Source organism: Balearica regulorum, chromosome 5 (assembly GCF_011004875.1).
Source record: "Balearica regulorum gibbericeps isolate bBalReg1 chromosome 5, bBalReg1.pri, whole genome shotgun sequence".
Classification (NCBI taxonomy): Eukaryota; Metazoa; Chordata; class Aves; order Gruiformes; family Gruidae; genus Balearica; species Balearica regulorum.
In genome coordinates, this window is record NC_046188.1 from 57,171,469 (window position 1) to 57,197,417 (window position 25,949).

The 25,949-nt window shown below is 38.6% G+C and overlaps 1 protein-coding gene across 3 annotated transcripts in view; it reads right to left on the reverse strand.

Annotated features, from left to right (window-relative positions):
* The window catches only part of INSC (INSC spindle orientation adaptor protein), a 147,518-nt gene that overhangs the window by 23,900 nt on the left and 97,669 nt on the right, over positions 1-25,949 (reverse strand). The window lies entirely within an intron of this gene.

The window sequence follows — 25,949 nt, forward strand, 5'->3', positions numbered from 1 at the left end:
TAAACTGCAGAAACATATCATCTATTAACCACCAAACCCAGCAAAGGAAGGTTCTCTGTAGACAAGCACATAATCTGTGAACTTTCAAATTAACATCCCTATGTCTCTCCCCCTGGTTAACATACCCCTGATTAATTCATCAGATTGTCAAGCAGATAGGTAGATGTGCTTAGAGGGAATAGAGCATGAAGATTTATGTAATTAATTATGGACATGTTTATTTCAAATCCACATAAATTCACTAACTAAAATCTTTATATAAATGGAAGTAATGAAACAATAAGGACAGTTTACAAATCATAGAATTATAGAATCATAGAATCATAGAATGGTTTGGGTTGGAAGGGACCTCAAAGATCATCTAGTTCCAACCCCCCCTGCTGGAGGCAGGGACACCCTCCACTAGACCATGTTGCCCAAAGCTCCATCCAGCCCAGCCTTGAACACTTCCAGGGAGGGGGCATCCACAGCTCTGGGCAACCTGTTCCAGGGCCTCACCACTCTCACAGGGAAGAATTTCCTCCTAATAGCTAATCAAAATCTACCGTCTTACAGTTTAAAACCATTACCCCTCCTCCTATCACTACATGCCCTTATAAACAGTCCCTCTCCAGCTTTTCTGTAGGCCCTCTTTAGGTACTGGAAGGTCACAATTAGATCTCCCCGGAGCCTTCTCTTCTCCAGGCTGAAAAATCCCAACTCCGTCAGACTATCTTCATAGGAGAGGTGCTCCATCCCTCGATCATCTTTATAGCCCTCCTCTGGACTCTCTCCAACAGGTCCATGTCCTCCTTATGTTGAGGGCCCCAGAGCTGAATGCAGTACTCTAGGTGGGGTCTCACAAGAACAGAGTAGAGAGAGAGAATCACCTCCCTCGACCTGCTGGTCACACTTCTTTTGATGCAGCCCAGCATACAGTTGGCTTTCTGGGCTGCAAGCGCGCATTGCCAAATCACATTGAGGTTTTGATCTACAAACACACCCCCAAGTCCTTCTGCTCAGGGCTGCTCTCAATCCATTCTACACCCAGCATATAGTTGTGCAGCAACCCATGTGCAGGACCTTGCACTTGACCTTGTTGAACTTCATGCGGTTTGTATGGGCTCACCTCTCAAGCCTGTCAAGGTTCCTCTGGATGGCATCCCTTCCCTCCAGCGTGTTGACTGCACCACACAGCTTGGTGTCATTAGCAAACTTGCTGAAGGTGCACTTGATCCCATTGTCCATGTCACTGACAAAGATGTTAAACAGTGCCAGTCCCAGTACTGACCCCTGAGAAATGCCACTTGTCACTGGTCTCCACTTGGACATCAAGCCATTGACCGCAACTCTTTGAGTGCAACCATCCAGCCAATTCCTTATCCACCGAGTGGTCCATCCATCAAGCCTGTATCTCTCCAATTTATAGGCAAAGATGTCATGTGAGACAGTGTAAAATACTTTGCACAAGTCCAGGTACATGACATCAGTTGCACTTCCCTTATCCACCAGCGCTGTTAGACCTTTTAGAAATTTCACTGAGTAAATGTTTTAAAAAACTGGACTTGTTTATTTATTTATTTGAAATTCTGAAAAAGTGTGGGGTCAATTGCCTTATATGTTGCTTGGGCACTTTATAGATATAAAGAGGATTTATGAAGGCTTAGCACTGAAATATACTTTAACAGTTAAACAAAAACAAACCAACATTTGTGTTGTACACTCACCAAGACTCTTAGGTCTGTTGTTCAGACTGCATTCTCTGTCTATTCAAAGCTTCCTCAGAACATGAAGTCCTATCCATTATCTCCACAAACGGTATTTAGCAAATCTCTTATTCACATTTTTGTTATTTATTAATACAGAATGTTGAGTTATCTTAATTACTTATCCTGAAATGGGCATGAATTAAATTATTTGATAAGCACTGACAATTACTGTATTTTACAAGAAAAGCTCTCAGATTGATGGGAGCAAAAATTACCCTCTGGAAGATCATTCATTGGGATGTGCTTTTTAATAGGCAATGGACTATATCATTGGAACTCTAATAACATAGATAAATACAAAAGAAATTATATCTCTATTTTCCTCAGATTGCAAATGGGATTTAGTACAGAAGCTTAAGAACTATCAAGAAGAGGAAGAATAAATTTTCAACATTAAACTTTTTCTTGACAAGCTTTCAACATTAATCTACCTACAGCAAAATATTTCCTCCTAGTTATGGCAGAATTCTACAGCTCGAAACAGCAAATTCACATAATTCACTTGGCTTCAAGGTATATTAATAGATCTCAGTGTCAAGAATTAATATATGTCCTCACAAGATGATTTAGTAGCCAAAGCGTGCTAGACAATATCACATGCAAAAACCCCCAACTTTGCCACCTTGAAACCTCCCCAGATCACACCTTGTCTGGGGTCCGAAGGATGCTAATAACAACAGTCAGTATAAAAAGTTAAATATATTCCAAGGCATTCAAAACATACTTCACAAGAAACTTCTCCTAAGCTCTGGTAACAGGATACAGCACTCGTCAGTTCTAAATTTACTGGTTAAAATTCAGTTGGCCAACTCTTATTCAATTATCTTAACAAAATTACTTTAGAGTAATCTTATGCTATTTCAGAGCAAGTAATGTCTTATGAAAGACAAATACAAGCACATGGTTAGATTTTTCCATCACCACTGATTGTTTATATCTACACTATAAAATACAACCTTCTAACAATACAAGGGCTGTACTCAACTTTTAAATTACATATTTGATTTTTTTTATTTGCTAAGTAATTGTTTTTGGAAATTGGGAGTTGCTGGATTGTAAATAGAAGTGTATATATTTTTTTATTCAGCATAAAGATAAAATTCATGTTTTGGATCAATGAAAGCCAGCACTAGTTAGTTTTCTTACTTTCTATTCAGAATCATGTAAAATACTAACAAATTCAGCCTAAAATTTGCTCTATACACTTTTGTCTCCCATCTTAAATAGAGAAAATAAAATAAAATAATTCTACTCCAGCAGGCAACCCCATTTATAAGTGTCTAGCAATAAATTTTGAAATGACAGGGGAACAATCTAATAAAAGCACTTTAACATCCAAAAAGAAATTGCTGCTCAAAGCATTTTTATAATTAGCTTTCACACTGAAAGGAACTTTGGATGGCTGCCCTCTTTTCTGTTTAATTTTGGTGAAGTAATCAGCTAAATGTCAAATCTGTTCATCACCTTGGCAATACAAAAGAACCAGTTAGCCAGATAATGCAAACAAATGAATTCCATGAATGCAACAAGATGCTGTGGAGACCCTGCATTTGAGGAATGGTGTTCAGTAAATGCTTGATCACTAATATTTCAATATTGATAACTGGAAAAATGCCAGAAACTTACATCCTTATGAGCATAGCCCTGTTACAGAAACTCAGTGCAAGTGACAAAATAAATACGTGACTGCTTTACTGCATAGATCAAGTCTGGTGAAAGGAAAGAATTTCTTTTCTCTGCAACAGGAATGAATGAGTTCTGGAGCAGTCCTTTCTTCACTATACCTGTTCTTCCTCCTAAAAATATTAAATAAACCTAGGCATCTGTTAAAGATATCAATACAGAACTTGAGATGAATTGCATTAGTGACTTCACGATATGAAATATTACACATACAACAACAGCCTTAACTCTCTGTTTTCCACAAGGGGGTTAAAGGTAGGCTTTCCATGCCACTCTGGGAACCAAGACCCATTGCCTTCTTTTTAATAATGTCTGTCTTCATTTGTATAAAATACTGCTGAAGGCTTTTTCTCATACTATGACTTTCTCTAACATTCCTATTTGCCCACTCTTAACACTCAAATGATCTCTACCTATTGGTAAACTTTCAAGGGTGGGGTTTTTTTTCATTCTCTAAATTGATCTCCAAGTCATCTTCCTGAGATTGGAAGGCTATCGGCTGATTTCCCACTGTCAAAGCCATGGATAACTCTATCAGCCTACAACTGGGTGCTTCTGGTAAGTAGCACCAGCAGGTTCCAAAGCAGTTTTAAAGTAAGAATGGAAGGGAGATGTTGAGATCCGGATATAAGACAGCAAATGTGGAAACAAAATCACAAAGGAGATCGGCTCTTAAACATTGTCTCAACCTTCCCAGGAGGGCAGAGGAAAATTTCAAAAGCAGAGGCTGCAACAGTCAAGAACTGACAGATCAGAGTTGTGTTTGTTTTATCCTTTCACACATGCTGTGTATTAGCACCTCCAACTTGAAGCTATGAAAGGTTAACTATATAGTTGAAGACATGAACCTTAGCAGACTAAATAGAAACTGCATAGTGGATAAAACACATTAAAACTTATGGGATGAAGGAGAGGAGACAGAGAAGGAAGGAAAAATTACGATATTCAGAAAATGTTTGAATCCCTTGCTCAGCATTCTTTGAACACAATCTACTTCAATCCCCAGACCATCGTATGAACCATGAAGTCACTTCACTATTCTGTAAGTCCATTGAAAATGTCATCCAGTAGAGTCCATATACTGTTATTTTGATCACTTGTTATTCATGCAATAACATGCATGAATAACATATATATATATTCATGCAATAACATGAAATAACATGCATCAAGGCTGAGGTACATTCTGTGTCAACTTCTGTAACTTATTCTGCACCTGTAGAAGTCCTACAAGTCTTGTTTAATTTCCAGGTTGAAAGATAGGAAGGGGAAAGGACAAAAATATTCTACCTTGCACACAATGATCTTTCATATTTGAACAGTTGCCCTGCACATAAAAACTGCCTTAGCTCCACTAACTGAGAACTGTGCTGGTTTATACCAGATTAAGATCTGGTCAGCTATTTTTAAAGAAGTGAGATGATATATTAATAGAGTGATACCATTAAAATTTCCACAAATACTATTCCAAGTAATCAAAGCTACTGCAGCAATTCCATGGCAGCAGCAGTGACCAGTGAACAAAACTGCAATAATCTTTATAACTACTGCTGTACAACAGTGGCCATGGGATCTAATTTATAAGCCATTTGTATAATCTACAGAATTGTGTGGGGCTGAGTAAACGTTGAATGGTTTCCATCTCAGTAGCTTTAAAACTGCTGGCAATAACCTTAGCTTTCTATCTAAATTGGCTGTGAGTGGGTGCTTTGGTTCATGGCAACTTCAACTTTTAAACTTCCCTCCTTCCAAATGTGGTCAAACTAATGAAGAGGTATTTGTTCTTTCTTGTGCTTAGCCATCAAGGGGCATCAACCTTCTCTCTCAAAAAAAAAAAAAAAAAAAAAAAAAAAAAAAAAGGAGGCGATTGGTTGTATTGGCTTGAAGGATGCATCAAATACCTAAGTAGCAACCTTGCAGCCATGCTGCAGGAAGAAACAAACTGCAGATCAAGGTGAGATAACAAGTTTCTTATTCTGGGCTGACTAGGAGTGAAAGGATAAATAGTATATAAATCTTTTATCCCTATGAAACCTAGGGAAAGCAGTCAAGCAGTCACCTCACAGTGCATGTTCTTTGGCACTCAAAGATGCTCTAAGCTTGTTGCAGACAAAAAATACAGCTGTTTGTCAAAGAGGTAATAGAGAATAAGTCATTTTACAGAAAGAATGGGCAAAATCAGTAAGATCAACATCCAGACTTTTTTCTTGTCTTCACTTCAAGGATAAGGGAATAGCTGGCTTTGAACTCTCTCAATTTTGAAGACTGATATGAAGGTAAGACAGTCTTTCGAAGTATTATTTCTGTAGCTCATAAAAGAAGCCAGGAACTGCACTGCTATTAGCCTAGCAACTCACATATTCCCACTCCCATAAATCACAGCTTACATTGCTTCAAACTACCCTCTACAATCATAGGTGAACCACCCAAGGATACATGCAACTTTCCTGATCTACTCCTCACATGCCTCCAATTCTACAGGATAAGTTGCTCAGTGGCTACAAAAGGCAGGAGGAGAAGAGATTGCAAAGGAATTCACTTGCAGTTATGCAGAAGTCATCTGTAGTACAGATCCTTCTACTCAGCCACTGCTGGTGTTGATAGAATTGGGATGCATGATAAAACAGAAGAAAAACTACTGAGCACAATTGAGTACAGTGGCTTGGAAAAAAAAGACATTCATAATGGCCTTTGTACTCAGCATTTGTTGTGTTCTCTTTCTCCTAAAGAGAACGTCTGTCACAGCTAAAAGACAATCACAATAATGACTGTGTTATCTGTAACCTCAGGAGCTCATAAGAATAGGGGAGAACTATTTGTCTTCATATATGATAAAGTTAAAGATTAAATTCTTCAAGTTACGTGACACATGACAGAAGCCAAAGATTCTATTGCCCTACATTTGGGAGGTCTGGATATACTGGCTTGTTTTTAAGTTGCAGGAATCTATTCCTGTTTGTAGGATTTACTTGATATCTGCATTACAAATTCCAGAAAGTATATGCTTGATTCTTTTAAATAATGGATAAGGCTTTATATATTATACTTTGGGGTCTGAATTTCATTAAAATGAAGCCACACAGACACAAAAAGGATTTGGCAACAAGATGAGAGGAACTGTCATGTGTTATATAAGAATGCTGAACAAGATACTGGGACCTGAAGTCTGAATTAGGGAAAGACCATACATTAGTAGTTTTCACATAGCCCTCATTTTTATTTACCCTGGGGGATCATAGTCTGAGAAAAAAACACACCACCTCAACTATTCCTATAAACAAACAGGGGCTCCAGGGTTATGCATAGCAGGGCACTCCAGCAAATGAGATGTGCTCACTGAGAAAAACATGCTCCGATCATCTAGTTTTAAATAAATAATGTCACAGACACTTCATTGGATGAGGGCATATTCTCAAACACCTGGTGTCTAGCATTTAGAAACAAGAACACTCTTTCAACATGTTTGATTACTTTGTACCATTTAGTTTTTGGTGTGACACCATGGATTTTATTTTCAAGAAGGGTCTGTTAGTGTACCTCTTCATGAGAAAAAAAAATCCCATGCATGCCACATTTTTAGATGACTTTCTTCATCTATTACAATAATGAGCAGGTGCCTCTATCCAAAAAGAGCAGTATGGAGGTCACAGCCAGAGAATCTGTCATTATCAGCTAATCTAACTCTTCATAGTGTCTGTCTTCTCTCAGGAGAAGTATCTGATGATCTTCCTTCTAGAATTCTAGATGTGTTTAGGTCAATACTTTCAAACCTTAATGTGATTACGCTAAAAAGTTAATAAAAGGGCTTATTATTATAAATTATTACTGTAATTTCACGTACAACTTTTCCTCTCATCAAATTAAAATTCTTGAACAGGTCATTACACCATGAAGTTAGAATCAAACATAACCCTATCCCATGCTTAAAGTTTCATAATGAAAACACCACAGCAGAAAGCAGAGAGTTACAGTAGAAAGGTAGAGAGACTGAATAAGCAATGGAGATTTCACAGGATTTCGCTTTTTTGCTGTTCTTTTAAATATGATATTCTGCAAATGCATTCAGAAACAGATCCTTATGCAAACAATTTTCCTGCAAATATTTCTCATTTCAATGGTGTCAGTCGGTTTAGCCTAAAAAATATCCAGAGTCTCTGAAATGCAAGGCCTCTACAATATTTTAATCACATGTACACTAATTAAACATACCATAACAGCAGGACATTTGTCTAATAGAATGTATTAAATATATACAGCAACTTGTTCATAAAAATGTTTTTATGTCTAAATTCACATAATTGATAAAACTGACTCAGTGCTTCGTTCTTTCTAAAACTTTTTCTAGCTTTTAAGAAAAGCACTATGAGACACCAAGCGTTAATATAACTGTTTGCTACCTTCATTACTTCACAATGGCTGTTCAATTATTTTAATAAATTAATTTAAATAAATTAGCTCCAGAACCGACCATGTATGTGTCAGATTTTTATTGGCAGAGAATTTTTACAAGCCAGGTATAGAGCTTTATGATAGCCGTTTATAATGAAAACACTCACAGCACTTTAGCTATAAAACTTTTAGTAAGCAACTCAATAACAGCCCATTCGTGTTGTAATAACAACAGAGGAAATTGCTACCCTTATTCAAACAAGAATTTCAAAAAAGTAAAAAAGTAGCAGTTTTCATCTGGTGAAAATTGATGGAACTTTACTGGCTGCAGCAGACTCAAGCTATTTGGTCCCAAGATTCCTCTCCTGACAGTTAGGAAAATCTCCTTGGTTCTCCTACAAACACTGATTTATTTCTATGACTGCAGTGGCAATAAAATAATTTCTTTAAGCGTAAGAAATTCAAGTTTAAGATCAGCTGTTTGTATGGAATCTTTATGAGCAGTCAGAGGTCTACTATAAGCCATGAGGTAAAATGATCTCAGAGTCTTTTCTCTCCATTAACACCTCACAGTACTGCTCTTTGGTCAAATATAGTTGCTATATTGAGTCTATATTAGAAGAAATAAGGACAATACTAAGAGGTTGACAAAATGGAATATTTTTACAAGATGAATTTTTATTTTTCTTCTACTCAATATTGTTTGCTGCCTTACCAGGTCTCAACATAAATAAGCATCTTTATTGAGGATAACAAACATATATATTTAAAGTTAAGCCAGTGTTTGAATGCTGCCTTGAAGGAGGAACAAAGCCACATATTTGGTTACATTTTCAATAGAGATTATTTTTTTCAGCAAGCAAAGATATCTTCATACAGGGGCAGTTCCAATCTGCATTCAAAATCATATTTGGAAGTCAGGCTTATTTTCATAAACTGATCTCAAAACAGAAAGCCATGTCAGAACTCACTGAATTTTGAATTTACCTAGTGAGCAGATTCCAGCTTCAATAGCCCAGGATCTTCTCTGGTTATTTTAGATGGATAAATGTGTAAGCATTATGTTACGGCAAAGATAAAACCTCACCTTGACATGTTTTAGCTAAGAAGCTGCATAGATCTGGGAAAATCAGCTTGCTGTTGAGGAAAGTCCCAAATACTGTTCTGAAAAGCCACTGCAGCTCTCCACAGAACAGTACAGGGCTTCAGGAGTTGCTCCCAGTTACTAGAACTTAATGTCTTCAGTTTCAGAGGGAAGCAGAGATAATGTCATGGGACAACTAGAAGAGATACTAGAAAAGCATGACAGCTAGAAACAGGGGTATAAACATGTCACTCTGAAATCAGAATTGCCAAACCCTTGTGGCCAAAGAACATAACTTTAGATCAAAGTATACCAAACTTCCAGAAAGAGTTCAAATTCTGTTAATGATCAAGAAGTCAGGGAGAAAGAAAATGCTGTTTTGAAAGACAATGCCTTGCTAGACCCTAGAATGAAATAGTGGCTTACTAGATTCTCTCCTGAGACTTGCTTGTAGGGCACTCTCCAACAGCACTAACAAACAGAATAAATGTCATTTGTGAGGTCTATTAAACATCAGTAAATTTACCAGATTTGTCTTCACAGTCCCAAAACAGGTAGGTTACCATTCATATGTACATGATACTGCCCTTGAATATATACACATTTTACATGAGTTTCCACTTTGCTTTTCTTTCCTGGCACTATTATGTCATTCTTGGAAGTTATAATGACTGGTTGACAACTTTGGAGAGTACAACTTTTACATTTAACATTGAGACCCGAAAGACAACATGTATGTTTATAACACTACTCAGACCAGCAGAGCAACATAGAGGGTTTTTTTAAAGTCTTTTTCTAAAACACTTTTTAAACTGCTTTGTAAAGCGTCTTTTATCATGCATCCAGAGAATTTTAGAAACAATGCATTTGCTTCTAATTAACTGTTGATTTCCTCTCAGATCTTCTCAGGTCCAAAAATCCATTCACTGTGAACTCTGGACATTCATTAGTCAAATCACTGAGCAAAAGTACCTTTATAGCAAATTAGATACAAACTACCTTCTAGATGGTCCTTACCATGGCAGGAAGCTAAGGCTTCCCACTCCTTATGCACAAAGCCTGCTGGGTGTCTCTGTCATCTCCATTCCTAGCCATTATGGACTAGTTACCCAGCTGCAACAGAGATATTGGCTGGGCTTTTATTGATGCCTATGGGTTAAATCCTTGGTTGTTTTACTGAAGAGCACCATTAACCAGATGTAAAATACAGAAGTCATTACAAACCAAGATCAATAGCTAAGGTAAATGCAAGACAGTGCCTACTCCAAAGTCTGAAGAATTTTAAGGGAAAGTGCAATCATGTTTCTATTCAGAACAGCTGGCCACAAACCATTCTGCTTAAAAAAAAAAAAAAAAAAAAAAGAGGAAAAAAGTTTAATCAGTCATCTTTTAATGAACTTGAACAACCAATCTTTCTTAATTCAATTGTAAATCCTAATCCATGTTACTGAAAGGTCTTTGATTGTTATATCTTTTCCTATCTCTCTTGCTCTCTATGTTATTTTCTCTTTCCTGCAACTCTGAAATACCATTTATTGGTATAGGCTTACCCCAACTGGCTTCTTTTTAGGATTAGAAGTCAGTCCTCATAGCTTTCTTTAAAAACTAAGGAGGAAAAAGAAAGAGAAAAAGCCACTGTCATCTCTACTTAAAATTACTTCCTTTTCCATTACCACTTTCAGCAATTGCTGTACTTTGTGGGTTGTTTTTTCTTTTTTTTTCTGTGAGCAAAATCAGTTGTAATTACATGAGTATATCTCAATTACCTTTCCTTTTTTGTGATAAAAGTCTTAATCTGATTAATTGGATATAGGTCCCTTACCTTCTTCATACATTTTGTGGCAAGTCCTTCATTTTGACTTGTTCATACTAATAGCTCTGATTTGCCTTCTCTTTCATTATAATTCCTTCCTCAACCTGGACAGTAGTAGAACACCATGTTTGGATCAGCCATGAAGTTCACATCACACATTTGAGGCAGCTTCTTACTCTTGAGTGATTTAATTTTGCTCTCACACCCTGTGCTATAAAACGAAGATAAAAATCTACTTACCTACCGCCACATAATGCTTGGATAAATGCCATTGTAATGATGCTACCTATTACCATTAAAATAAGTAGTCATTTCTCCAGAAATTATGAGAGTATATCTTACATTGAATAGTAACCTAATCAACAGAAGGTCCTGGTGACTTAATGGGATCAACTTGCAAAATACAGTACTGCAACAGTGGCAGAGCATGCACTTAATAAGCAGCCTCTTCTGCCTAATGACTTTTGCACCTATGAAAACAATTCCAAAGCACATAAACAAACTGTTCTCACTCCTCTCTCACACACCTTACAGCCCATTCAGACTACTGCATCTAAGCCCAGACTGTACTGAATCAGGAGCCATGCTTTTCTTCTGTTCCCTCTTATCCCCAACACACATGCTACTCCACTTTCTCTCCAAGCTTTTGAGGCTGATACTGTTCAAGCAGTACTTTCAGGACAGTAAGAACAGAGGGCATTTTTCCTCCACTCCCCAGGATACTCTTGCATTAGATGTTGCTTAAGGTTTTTTGAACTAATGCAGCTAACGCAGAAGGTCTATCCTGTAGGAAAAAGGCCTTCATACTATCCAGAGTTTGTTGTGAATAGATAGATAAATGCTCAGATAGTCTGAACTTTTCAAGTTAAAACCAGTTAAGAATTCTTGATTTAGGAGAACATTTAAGTTGTGCATAGCTTTGGTTCCCATAAACCTACCTTCTCAAATTAGCGCTTGCAGTCCTAAACTCGGGGTAGATTTGGGCAAGCCTTGCCCAGCAGCAACAGAAATTTTGCTGTAATTCCAGCCTCCACTGGGTGCCACTATTGCATAACGCAATGTGTGGATTATGCTGCACAACAAATTGGCAAAACCAATTTTCAACTTGCACTTCACTCTCGTGAAGTTTTCAAACCATATTCAGAGAGTTATCACTCATTTTTATGTCCTTAAAATGCCACATGATAATCCTTTTAGAGACAGAAATAGAAGGAGGATTTAACTCCACCTAGATCACTACAGTTAAAAGGCTCAAATGCAGAAGTGCTCGGATTCTTTCCTGATTTTGTACTTGAATAAACCTTTTAGCCCCATGAGTGGATCTGTTCCTCCACGTTGACTGATAATGAACTTAGCACCCTATTTTAACTTATCTTTTCTAACCTCTGAAGGGACAATAACCACATGTCTCCATCTGAAGTGCTTACCTACCACAAGGGTTAAACGAACCCATAGGTGACTGTAACAACGCTCACTTAGTGAGTGTTAAACTGTGTGCGTATCAGAAGTATGGCAGTAACACTGAAAATACATTATCAGCCTACCTTTGAATTTAATGGCAAATAAGTATTAGTTTTATGGAATGCATGTAATTTCCATTTGATGGTCGGTGGGTATCTAGATACCAAATTTCATTCTGGTGACTTAATCTGGAATCCAAAACCACTGAAGTTTAATGTGATGAATCACTTTCAAAAATTCTGGCTAGACAATGCAGTCACCCTTAGTCTGTCTACTTCACAGCATCCGTGCTCTTGGATTTTGCTTTATTTCCTTTTCTGAGGACTCAAATAAATAAATAAATAAACAAACAAACAAATAAATAAAATCAAGGTTTAATTTCAGTCTTACCTAATGGAAGATTTTGAGAGCTTACACTAAATGTGAAAGATTCTTACAGGCAAAAGACTGTTATAAGAAGATTTCATGCTATCCTTCCATTCTGGAACCATTTGTCATACTATTCGTTTGACAGAATTTACATAACCACAATTGTGTCAAGTTGCAGAAGACAGGGGAAGCAGTGTCTCGGTGTTTATGAAGCCTATCTTTACAACTTCTGGTCTTTCCTCTCGCTCCTCTCTACACTCTTGTCTGGTAGACGGTGGCATTGATAAGTACAGAAATTTCTATAGCCATTGATCTTTGAAAGGATCTCAGCCTTTTTCTAGCAGAAATCAAAAATACTTTCCTGAAATTCTGCTATATTCTGACAAAAATTTTCCTGCAGACACTTATGTGAATCTCCCAACATCAGTTGTCATATCACAGAGATGGGCAAAAAAGAAGAACGTGTAAGCAGTTGTCTGGCAGTACAGGCTCCTCTACAGTAAAGATGATACAGCAGGAAGAGAGAAAGAAAGAGACTATATGATAAACCAGGGAAATGGACTGAAGCAAACAGCAAGTAGACTGAATCTTAATCTGACCCACAGTTTTTTCACAGCCAGCTAAATCACTGGTGCCATGCAGCAAAAAAGATCTGTAGCGCAGGTCTGGAGGCCACAGACAAGCCCAATGTCCTGAAGTCTGGCCATTCCTGCATTGCTGAAAAACTCACAAGTGGCTGTTGGTAGCTAAGGAGAATCAGCAATTCATTTGGTAAGGTAAACTGCTGTCTTCAAGAAGTTCACCAAGGACAGGAAATAGAAGTACTTGCAAAAGAAGATGGAGACAGAGGCAGCATTTCACTTTACTACAACAGCCCTGCTCAAGCTGTCTTCTCAGCATGCAGACTGCTGTTCATCAAACATGGCAGAGTCCGCAGGAATGACTATATCTCCCACGTAGTTGGTCCCATTATGCCTACTTATTGAATTATATTAAAAACAGCAACAAGGTAAAACAACTATCTACCTGCTCTTTAAACTAATATGTGGCTATTAGACATACATGTGTGGACGTAAAGGAAACGTCAGAGATGGGAAGATCAGGTTTATAAATCAATTTGTGCTATCACAAAACTGGAAAATCCCTGTCTTTCCATTAATAGCTGAACTGAAAATTTCGCAGCAGGAGAAAGGCCCAGACCTACTTCCAGGAATCTAGAACACGTATATTCTTCCCTACGTCATCAAAGGCTAGGGAAATTGCCTCCTTCACAGCCACCTGAAATACTTTCCAAAGGGGTCTTGTTCTGCCTTCAGAGTTCTTCAAAGCAATGGTCAGGCTACCAGAAGACTTCAACCCCAGCATTGCTGTCCTGTTTCACTTATTTGTTAGGGATGATTTTTCTTTTTCTTTTAGTTTTCATTTCTTTCCTTTATTTCATAAACATTAGTCAATCAGAGACTCTGGTCAGGAATTAAAGGACACTAAATGAATTTTATCTCAGCTAGACGTGGCAGACTGCAGCATTACTCAGTATAGATGAAGATTTGTGGACAATAGACTGACCAGGGAAAGATTTAATCACATGCATATGATGATGTCATCACATGCAGATTTTGCATGGCTCTAGTTGCACATCTTCATGTGACAAGGTCTCCAGTGACACAGGACTTCAGCTTCAGTCAGCCTCATAGCCTTCAGTCAGACCAAGATTGTCACCCACTCCTCTCAGAAAGGTGCTCCTTTGAAAATTCAAGATATACATAGCAGATACATCTTTCCTTAGAAAAAATGGATGCATAAATTGGTGGGAGGAAAGGGTGTAAAGTCCTGAGGGCCAGACACAGTGCTTTTAGCTGGTATCTCAGCCACTCAGTCTTAACTAAGGACAGCAGCATAGGGACTAGTAAAACTAATAAGACGGTTTCTGTTCTACAGAGATATCACTGTTCATAGCCCCTGAAGTTAGCAAGTAGGCTATATCATGAGCTCTGCCTTCTGGCAGGAGCTATTTTGCCTTTTGAAAGTTCAGCTGCTTCAGGAAGTTACTTCCTTCTTCGGCAAGATTACGGAAAAAGTTAGAATCACAGAATGGTTTGGGTTGGAAGGGACCTTTAAAAGTAATTTAGTCCACCCCCCCTGCAATGAGCAGGGACATCTTCAACTAGGTAAGGTTGCTCAGAGCCCCATTCAACCTGACCTTGAATGTTTCCAGGCATGGAGCATCTACAAGGGGCACACTGCTGGCTCATATTCAGCCAGCTGTTAACCAACATCCCCAGGTCCTTTTCTGCTGGGCAGCTTTCCAGCCACTCATCTCCATGAACCATAGCTTCTAAGAAGATATGTTCTGTGATCGTCCCAGGCACAGAAGTGAGGCTGACAGGTGTTTTCACTAGACCACGTTGCTCAAAGCCCCAGTGGCATGACGAGATGGCAGGAACAGTGTTGCAGGAGGGTCAGGGGTCCTCAGTAACGCCCCCAGCAACCTGGGTCCCTGCAAGTGGCGCAGCCCCCCATGCGTGACAGTGGCTGCGAGAGGGCGAAGCATCCAGACATCCCACCGGCGGGAAAGGAAGGCGCAGCCACCTGCGCAAGATCTCCCAACACGCCATAGAAGAATTGCTGATTGCCAAGTGTTGTGTGGGCCCTTCTTCCCCGTCCCCGCCCCTAGAGCATGGGGAGGTGTCACCTCCTCTGCATGGAGCCCCGAGGGAGAGGGGAGGAGAGATCCTGGTGTCATTTGGGCTGCTGTGCCAGTGCCACGCAAGGAGTCTGTCAGAGGCCATTGAGGGAGGTCCTTGGGCCTGGAGATGGTGAGGTTTCTTTTCAGTCTGAGGTTCACCCTCGATTTCTTCTCTACTTTTAAGGACAAACCTTCTTGCTGCTTCTTTTTTTAAAAAAAAAATCCCCTGGGATATTTTTAGTGTTCTTTTCTAACACAATGTATGGTCCGATTCCTGCACTCACCTGGGAGTTTCACCAAGATGTTTCACCACGGCTATGGCAAAGACAAAGAAAACTCATAATGCTTCAGTCTTGCTCATACTCTTCCTGGAACACAGCATAGATTAGGCTACTGGTTTTGCAGCATGAAATAAGCTGGGAAATGGGCTGTCGGTTGGGGTAGCATATGAATTTTGTGGATTGTAATGACAACAGTTTCTGGGGCGTACAGCAGCAATGACGTAGTTGAAAACAAGTCACGTGCGTGACTATGGTCTGTTCTGCTGATCAGTTAACATTCAGGTAAAAGAAAGAAGGCATACTTTCTCCTTCAGCTTCCTGGTAATCTCAAATATATACAGATTTGATTAACTTTCATAACTAGTAGCACACAAACACATGTTTTTCAGAAAGTCAGAAAACACATTTGGTTAACTCTGGGATGACAAAGGGGAAAAATAAGGACTGTTTGTTCAGAATAAAAAAGAATCACAAATATCTGAATGGAAGGAATAATCTGCTCCAAGATACCAGTCTCCAAAAAGCAAGGACAAAGCACTGTTGGCAGCATCATGGTAAGCCATGGCAAGACTGCATGAAAGAGGGCATTGGCTTCCAGTTCAGGTAGATGATCTGACTGTTACCATGGGAATGAAATTGGTACAACAGGATGAACACAGAGAAGTCTTCATCAGGAACAATGACAGTTTATGACCTCTACTTCACCATCAAGATAACATCTACTGTTGTCCCTATTACTCAACTGCTTTTGTGTTGTGCTTTCTCAATGTGCCTGTTTCATCTGAATTGCTGGCTTTTCGCTCTTTCAGTGCTGCATTTTCAATTTCAGACTCCACAGACTCCAAGGTCCTCTTGGGTTGGCTCTTCTGCTTTACTGCAGCTCTGAGTGGAATCAAGAGTTCTCCACTATGACAAGCAGGATCATCACCCTCATAACAGCAGCAGCACTCCTCAGTGTGATGATGAAGGCTGTGATGATGAAGGTCTGTCTCTACTGATGCCAGTTACCTCATCCTTTTTCTGCATTAAATCATGTCTGCCCCTTCTCATGGTGAGATCAGATAGCAGGGTTTCATTGCACAGATGCTCCTCATCTTCCATGCCCTCCATTCTTTCTGCCAGCTCTTCTGCAGAGGGCTGGCTCAGATCAGGGTAATCTACAAGGATTGTGTCTTGTTTGCGCTTGAAGCAATCAGAATTACCATAGACAGGAGGGTTTTCAGCCCTCTCTGATTTATTGACACCTATATGATGAATTTAAGCTTCCTGACAACAGTATTCTTTCTTCTTTGGATTTTGCAGATGCCTACGATCTGCTAAAAGCAACTGCTTTATTAGTATAGCAGAGCTTAATACTAGGAGCATGCCATAAAAGATGCCAGCAGAACTAGGTTTATTTTTACAGTGCCCATCAGAGATATGCTTGTTTCTCAGAAAATAATCTTCCTTTCTCTTTTTCTTCTTCATTTATATCTATCTATCTGCCTTGATCTGGAGGACGAGAGCCCCTTTTAGCATTCGCGCAAGTAGCCACCATGTAAGAAAAACACACAACAGGTTTATTATGGACAGGTTTATCACTAAGCAATGTAACTATTACATGCTTACTGTCATCCTGCTATGTAGCTGTGCATGTTTTTCCCTGCGTGCTGTTTCCCACCCTGTGTGCTTGTCACCAGTCAGAGGACACTGCTGCAGAGACATGCATGGAAGCTTAGCAAAGAAACTGCAGAACCGAAGCCATTAAGACACAACTCTCCTAATGCTGAAGAAAGAGCTCCTCCTGAAGGCAAAAACTGGGACCTGTCACTTTTATGTTACTTGAACTTCTCATGTGTTTGCATTGCGTATGATAACACTTATTATACTTGCACTATATTGAGCTCTAAGCCCAGAAAAAGGAACGTACAATCCAAGGAGCGCAGTTACAGAGAAGCAAGCAAAAGTGCAAACGAGCTCCATTTACAGATGTGGAGGAACTCCAGTGTGCAGGCAAGGCAGTAGTATGTGCTGGGGAATGACAGCAGGGCAATTTCTTGCCAGAGAATTAGCACACTGCTTGGCATCGCTTAGAGCGAGTCATGGATTTCAGCATTCATTGATAGACTACGATGATCACTGCTTACGTTGCGTTGAGCTTTTCAAGGCCAGGTTGGATGGGGCTTTGATCAACCTGGTCTAGTGGAGGGTGTCCCTGCCCATAGCAGGGGGGGTTAGAACGAGATGATCTTGAAGGTCCTTTCCAACACAAACCATTCCGTGATTCTATGAGTTAAACAAAGCCAGATATGCACAACAAGGCCTGAGAGACAACCTTCAGGACTCCAGATTACTTCCAAATTAAAGAATAACACTAAACACCCAGCTCAAGTTTCCAGCTCAGGTTTATGTCAACCCTGATTAACCTGTGGATTTTACCTACCTACCAAAACAGAACCTGGAGGGGGAAGCCTGCCATTCTATGACATGTAGCAAAGTATCTCTGAAAATTGACACTGATTTTGCATGTCCGTATGGCCTGATCCATACAAAAGCTTGCTTGTCCATTCCCAGGGGCAGCAGAGGAAAGCCCTCTGAAAAGGAAAAGCTCTAGACAGTACTGGAAAGGGAAGGAACAGTCAGTGAAAGAGCTATTGTCTAGGATCTTAATGATAGGCAAGAGAAGTAAGATACAGTGAATACATGAGCAATGCTGTTAGATGTTTAGTTTTTCAAAAACAGGATTATTATCTTAAACGGATGAGATCGTTTTTCCAACAACTCTTTAAGTGTTTTCAAAGATGCTTTATGAAATATGAAAGTTTTAGTGTAAATCAGGCAGAGTGCCAGATCTAAGTGGTTTCCTGCAAACAAGCCTAAGCAGAAAAAAAATTATACTGATGTGCAAACATGCCTCTACATCACCTACCATTAATTATTATTTAACCTTCACTTTTTTAAGATACACAGGGAGACTCATACATATCATGGGTGAACTTCAGCTAAGCCACATGGCAGCTTTTAGCTTATTACAAACATGAGGTAAGAAAAAACTTACGCAATTAAATTCTTTTGGTTTTGTTAGGAGCACATACAGGATACTTTACCTGAGTAATTCAATACTTCCATTCCTGACTTAAAACGCATGTCACAAGGAAAGGATACTGAGTTTCAGCTAATTAGTCAATTCGCTTAAACTGTGTATGATTTCCTCTGTTTCTTTTTTACAACTAGCTCTGGGAAAAAACCCCTCAACTCCAGCAAGAGGTAGCATTTGGCCCATGTGACAGTGTCAGAATATACCAATAATGACAGGAAAACCCTGGGATAGTTTTGTGTTTATATAATGCTGTTTTGGTGAGAAAGTTAAACTGCTAAGCATTCATTTAAAACAAGAAAATCTACTGGTAGAAAGTTTAAGTAATAGTAGCCAGTGCTAGAACTGGTGGAAGCTGTTAACATAAAAAAGCTTCCTGTAAGTACTTTTTCCCTGTGTTGTTAAGCATTTTCTCACTTTGTTGCAGTGATAGATACCTGAGAGGAGGAAAGAGAAAAGAGGTTTTAAACCATGTATTTTGAACATAATTTTGGCAAACATTCAGTGAACACAAACAAAAAACCACAAACAACTGTATATCTATAAAATGAGACTTTGCAAAATACAAATTTGTGAATTTCCCTCTCCAACATCCAGAACTTGTGCATTTTGGGAGCAGTGCTAGGACCTGATTTGCAAAGGTTCCTTAGTACCTGCAGCTAGAAAAGATTCCCCAGTTACATCTGCACTCAACCCCGTGTCACAGCAGGACTCTTACAACATCACTGCCTAAGCAAGTATGAACACTAGTAAGTGCTGTGATCAAGAGGCTTGTTAACCCCATGTTGAACCCAAGGAAGGGTAGTAACACTCATGGGAGTACAAGAACTACAAAAGTGGTTTTGGAAAAGTGCCAAGGTCTAAGCTGAGCGTAAGCTGAGGTTTATGCATCTTGCTGGTTTGAACTACTACTGAAAAACAAGCCCAAGGAAGTGGTCAAGCTGAGAAGCTAACTCAGAATACAGATGCTCTTGTGAGGAACAACAATTTTCTGCAGTGCTCTCAAGTCCTGACTCTCACCCCAATAGATGACTAATAGTCATTACCAGATCAAAGTAAGCCGGTCACTTTGTCTAGAAGCCTTCATCATGTTATCCTCAGGTATGACTGAAATCAGCTCATTTATGGATGAGTTTAAAACTCCAGTAGATGGAACATACAGAGCTACCTGTTTCCAGCTGGCATGCCCCAAAGAAAAAAAATATAAATCACCTGGAACCAGAAGAAATTTTTTATTATTATTTTGGAGAGATTTGGTCATTCAATACTTTTGTAAGTGTATTTTTATATTAGTGAGGAATTCCATAGCTGCAGTTAGATGAATGAAGAAAGGATTTTCTCCTTTTGCTTTTTAGTAATGTGCATGTGTGAGAGTTCAGTCCTTCAAAATTAAATGTGTGTAGAAACTTTGAAAGTCAACATTATGCAAGCAAGAATAAATATACAAGAAACCCTCTAGTGCACTAGAAAACTTCAAGAATCATAGCTAATTCAAGCAGGAAAATAAATGTGGCAGAAGCCTTAGAAGAGAAAATAATGCTAGTACTGAATTCTCAGGCTCCAAAGGCGTTTCAATTCCTGTTGTGCAACAAAATCTATATAGATATGCTTTTCTTCCTGCAGAGGTCTCTGAAATCAGTAGGGTTTTAGGCAAGCTCAAAGTTCAGCCAAACAAGAATGGAGGCTGAGCAGTAAACTCTTTGGAGTTTTCTAATGAGTCACAAAAATCATCAACAATACTGAGTCATGAAGTCAGCAGCAGGATGGGTCAGTTAGACTACCCTGTCTAATTTCAGCAGAGATTTTGTGAGAAGGGAGCTATGTAATGTGTCTGTCTCATTTAATAAGTATTTTCACCCCTATCTCTCCTCACACTTTATCGTGGTTACAGCTAAGCTATTTAATATGGAACACGTAGGCACATTCAGTATGTATGTTTACATATGGATAGAAATACAGCAATGCAACAGTTTCCCGCAGAGTGAGAAGAAAAGGAGAATTATGAAAGCTACTCATCTGATAGGTCTTTCTGTGAGACCATGTCTTTCCTGTTTCTTTTCTGCCTCTATCAGGGACAAGAAGAATATTTGAGGCCCAAAATAGCTTTCTCCCTGCACTCTTTTTAAATGCTTCAATTGATTCTCATTAATCTCTGCCTTCAGTTTAGGAGCTGAGTAAGCTGCTTCTTTCATCTTAAAATTAAATTTGCTTGATAGATTATTATTATTATTATTATTATTAGGTGGGGAAAACCCACCTGTCATTTGATGTGTTGGCTTCTGTTCCTTCAGACGTCATTCATGGATCATTTGCTGCCCTGATCATTGTCATCGCTTTAAGCAATATTTTAAATCATTACAGAAAAATCATCATCTGGTGATTTCCAAATTATTTTTCATTTATAAAATTCTCTTAACATCCTGACTTTTGGAACATAAATCTAGAGTTATTTGGAGTGCTTTAAATAAAATACTTAGTGAAATATAAAATCAATAGATAGCATAAAATACCAACATAACTGACTGCGAAACCCATGTGTAAATTATATGGGAGCCAAACAAGTGCAGAGTGGTAACCTGGCACCAGCTCAAACTTTCAAAATGAAGTTGGAGGGAATGGCAATCCACAGGCACTGCTCCAATTTGATCTTGCACATTGACCTGACACCTCAGTAACGTGGCATAGTGTGAGGACTTTCCTTTTCAGCTTTCAAAATCTATTTCAATGAAACTTATCTTTTTTAAAACCAGACAAAAAAAATCTGAAGACTCCCTCCAATTCTGCACCCCAGCTAAAAACAAAAAATAAAAAACATAGAGGTGTATAAAAAGACAGAGCTGAGGGACAGATGAGAAGAGAGTTTGTTCCTCCTCCAGTGATTGCATCATATAGTGGAACCAAATGCTATCAGCTCTCATTCTGCATGAACACTGCTCTGGAGCCATGAAAAAATACCAGAGCAGTGGCAAGATTTACTCTCAGCACATCCTTGATAATACCTGACTGCCACTGCAATGCCCTCTCCTGATCAGGTCTTACTGAAACATGACAAAACCCAAATAAAACAGGGCTGCTTTGACTGTTACGAATTTTTTGCATGCGGACACGTTATCACAGATCCATGCTTAAGCAATACGCCACTTTAAGCAGGGGACAAAGGGAAGCAAAGCCTAATCTGTGGGTGATATGCAAGGATTCACACAAAAGGCAAAAGACTTAAAGTGTTCATTGGTGTGTTAGAAGTCAGCTCGTGCTTTTCTTATCAATTTATAGATAGATTTATATATCAATTCATAGATTGCCTGCTGTGTCTCTATTGAAAAGACATACAAGATTTATCCAACAGTTCTTGTACTTATTTGATCTCTGAAAGTTTTGCTTTGTTCCACAGCGCTATGTGTTCAGTGATCACCAAATGAACATGTAGTCTGCGAAATTTATTGCAGTCTGAAACCTCAATCATGAACAGACCAACAAATGTGCATCTCTGTTGACATTTTTAACAGGTATTTGTTCCCTTGTTTTTAAATGAAATTACTCACATGCTTAAGGCTAAGTGCATGTGCATATCTTTGCAGAGTCTGGGCCAGACCTGATACCTAAATGAGGATCTACTGATAAACAACAGAATCCGTGTCCTCCAAAGGCAGATATTCACCAACTCCTTAGATAAGTCTCACATTGTCCTACTTCACTAGTATTATCAAAATGTTTATCTTTAGTGCTATGCTTGCTGGCTCCTTTCTCCCTCTTCTAAAATCTATAATATGATTAAAGTGAAGCAAGGTTTGTAAAGAGAGGTAATATCTTTTATTAGAGCAACTGATACGTATCTCCTTAGACCATCAGGGCTGCAACAACACAACCGCTATAATTTAATTAGTCATTTTAACAGAATTCGAATAATGGCAGTGACCTCAGCCAAAGCATTTTGTGTATACGTGTTTCCTACAGAGATCTGGCAACGTCCCATAATCCTGCACTAACGTGTCTGTCTTTATTCAATTCCATGTCTCTTGAGTAAGTCCATCAAAAAAACCCTTGCTTTTCTCTTTGCATGATAAAGTGGGTACTACCATAAAGCAAACAAATTTTAATCTGCTGTGTAACTGGCAGAAGGTTTTCAACAGACCGAATGACACTGCAGAAATTAGCTGCCAGTTGTTTTTGGTGTTTGGGGTTTTTTCTGTTGTTGGGTTGGTTTTTTTTCTTTGGCTGGGGGGAGTGGGCAGGGACAGATGAGGGTGTAGGGTTGGGTTTTGGGGTTTTATTTTTTAAAATATGTTTTCACACCGGTTTTCAGTATGCAGAAATATGTCCACTCCATGACTTCCAAAGTATTTTGCCCTAGAACTGCAGCCTGTCACATCTGAAGATGGTCAGATTCTGCAATGACCTCAGAATTCTTGCTACACTTGCCTGGGATTGTGCTGAAAGAAGCTGCATTTACTAATTATGTATACATAGCTGTGTAATCAGGAGGTAAAAGTTGAAACACCACCTAATATATATGAAGCCAGCAGTTGAGGAAGGGCAGTTCCTGCACTCTCAGATATGATTTAATGAATCTTGCAGGGGCTTTGACAGAAATGTAATTTGCCAAACCCAGCACATTTTTCACTGCCAATTAATTAAACAGCCTTACTGAGAAGAAGTGTCCAGTAAATTAAAGAGCTGCAAGCCTAGAACTTTACATTATCTAATTGTACCACAAACTCAGCTACTGAAATAGATTTGCCTGGTTATCAAAAAGGCTATGTGAAAAGCAGCTTTAGAAAACGTTTTTCCCCGCGCTGTTCCTTAAGGTTGATATATTTCTGTCTCATTGTAGTTCTTCATTCTCCTGTGACCTACACAACTACACGGTAATAACAGTGAGACACAGTTCCCAGCTCCAGCTATCAATGACACCAAGTTTCAGTGTGCTCCTGAACTGCATGTCAAAAGTTGCCTGGATTAGTCTTTAAAAGGTTATCCTCTTCTCACAATTCAGAACAACAGAAATGTCTTTATCCATTCCTGCTTATTGTTCATAACTTCACAAGTGTGATTTCAAAGCCTGGCTACAAAAGGCCACAGAAGATTAGCCAAAACAATGTTCTCAGATGGAAATAGTGCATTATGCAAACCAGAAGAGCTGACTCTCCAGGCAAAGGGTTGTAAAAGGAACGCATCACTTGAACTCTTTCTATCTAAACCATCTCACACGCTCTTAGCACACAAGCCAGCATTCTGTGATTTTAAGCATGCAGAAAGAAAGTTTCCAGTCTCTTCCCAACCATGAAGCTTCAGATGTTTTTCCCGTAAACAAGCACTACTTTGGGGAACAAACAAGAATTATATTCCCCTTCGTACAAAATGTTGAAAATGTATTTGTCAACATGACCCATGAAATACTGGGAAAGGACTATAATTTTGCAAGTTACTTGTTTTTGTGGGAAAGAGACAAGAGAAGGGCTCCTTAACAACTTATCACCTTCTAATGACTTCTGAAAGTCCTTTATTTTGCTCTTAATATCCAGCCTTGCTTCATCTCACTCAAGAGACAGAATAATATGAAATTTGACTTTCCATGACTTAAAACTAAATTTTGAAAACTATGGGGTTTTTGAAAATATTTTTCTTAAAAAAAACAAATTCTTAATCTTTTAAGCTCTTGAATTCAACTAATTTTAGAATAAAATAGCTATGTAATTTTTATCATCTTATAGACCCATTTAATCCCTTGTTCTGAAACTAATTGATTGCAAAACCACTGAAATAGGCCATAAGACTTTTTCATATATTAACCAGAAAAAAAAGAAATTTTAACACAAAGCTCTTCTCTGAGAAGAGAGGCTAAAGGGCTGAGGCAGACCTCTGCACTTCCTGAGATTTTCTCATTGCTGGAAGTCCTGCGAATAAGACACTACTTGCAATAATAAAAATCAACATTTCACTGCTTCTCAGAAAGGTGCACACTACTCTTGCCCAAGCAAACAACCTGCAGACATGCTTTTAAGTATAGCAAGCTATGAGTCTCTCCTTCCTAATCACTGGCAATCTCACATACTTTTTCTAGGAGACCATTACTATAGTGTTTTGCTTCCCCTGCTATTTTACATTTGGAATAGTCAAATATGAAGACAGCTACATAGTTCGTTCAGATCAAGCAAATTTGCAATCTCTTGTATGGTACAAAGTTATTTCCATCATATACCAGGTACTATGAAAATAAAAAGATTCATGATTGTGGAGCATTCACATGCTGTGACAATGAAATCCATGGGCCACCAGCTAACTTTTGTGTTCAGATTTTAGAAGTGGTGACTGTGCCCCCATAGCAGGTCATCCAAGCTCTCATAATCAAAGCCCTCTCCATAATTCTCATTTCTATTTCACCCTACAGCTACATGAACCTTAGTGGGTTTAGCAGCTCACATTTAAGGTAACACACACACTACATCTGAAACAAATTTACTCCCTGATTTTGACTGAGGTTAATGTTTGAAACTGAAAGTTCAAAGTGATTAGAGCTGAATGAAGTAATGAGCTCATGTTCACCCAAAAGCTACGAATAAATTGTAGTTGCAGGTTCTGTAATAAATGTTTTATTTAATTCCCACCATAATCTTTTTTCTTCATATATATCATTGACAGACTACACCCCTATCATGCAGAAATTATTATTGTGTATAAGATCATGGTTATTCTTAAAAATCAGACTGGGTTCACAATGAACAATAGATTTTAGGTCACTCACATTTAAGAAGTCTTTGTGAAATTCATGTGTTTTCCCAAACACAAAAATTGTACATTTTGTACTTGCTTCCCCCATCTTCAGATTCTTTTTCTGGAGATAAGTAATTTGATATAATGTGCTTTAAATGAAGGATTGAAAGTAATTTATAATCTATACCTAGGCACTTTTGCTTAAAGCACAGTGATAAAAGCTGTGTCATTTGTTAAGAAGAAGGTTTTATTAATGAAAGTAACAATTGTTGTGACTAGTGTCTCTGGAAAATCTTCTCTTAATGAATTCATTCCAGGTGTCTTGCTTTCTGGAGTAGTTTAAATAGTGTAAGTAAATATACACTGCATTAATAGTGTTAATATTTAGGCAGCTGCTTGAATGACTATGTGTATAAATCATTGTTTTGTGGCAGTTGAGCCTAGATCTAGGTCCCAGCTGAGTTGCAGTTTTTAAGGTAATAATGCTTCACATGCACAGTAAAAATTGCAGTACATTACACTATCTGTTTGCTATTTATTTATGAACTAACTCTGAAGTTCTTTTTTTGCAGCAGGAAGTTTGCTTTGTGAAAAATCACACAACTGAGCTTCAGCGTATGAGACACTTTGTTCAGAGTGCTCTGCAAA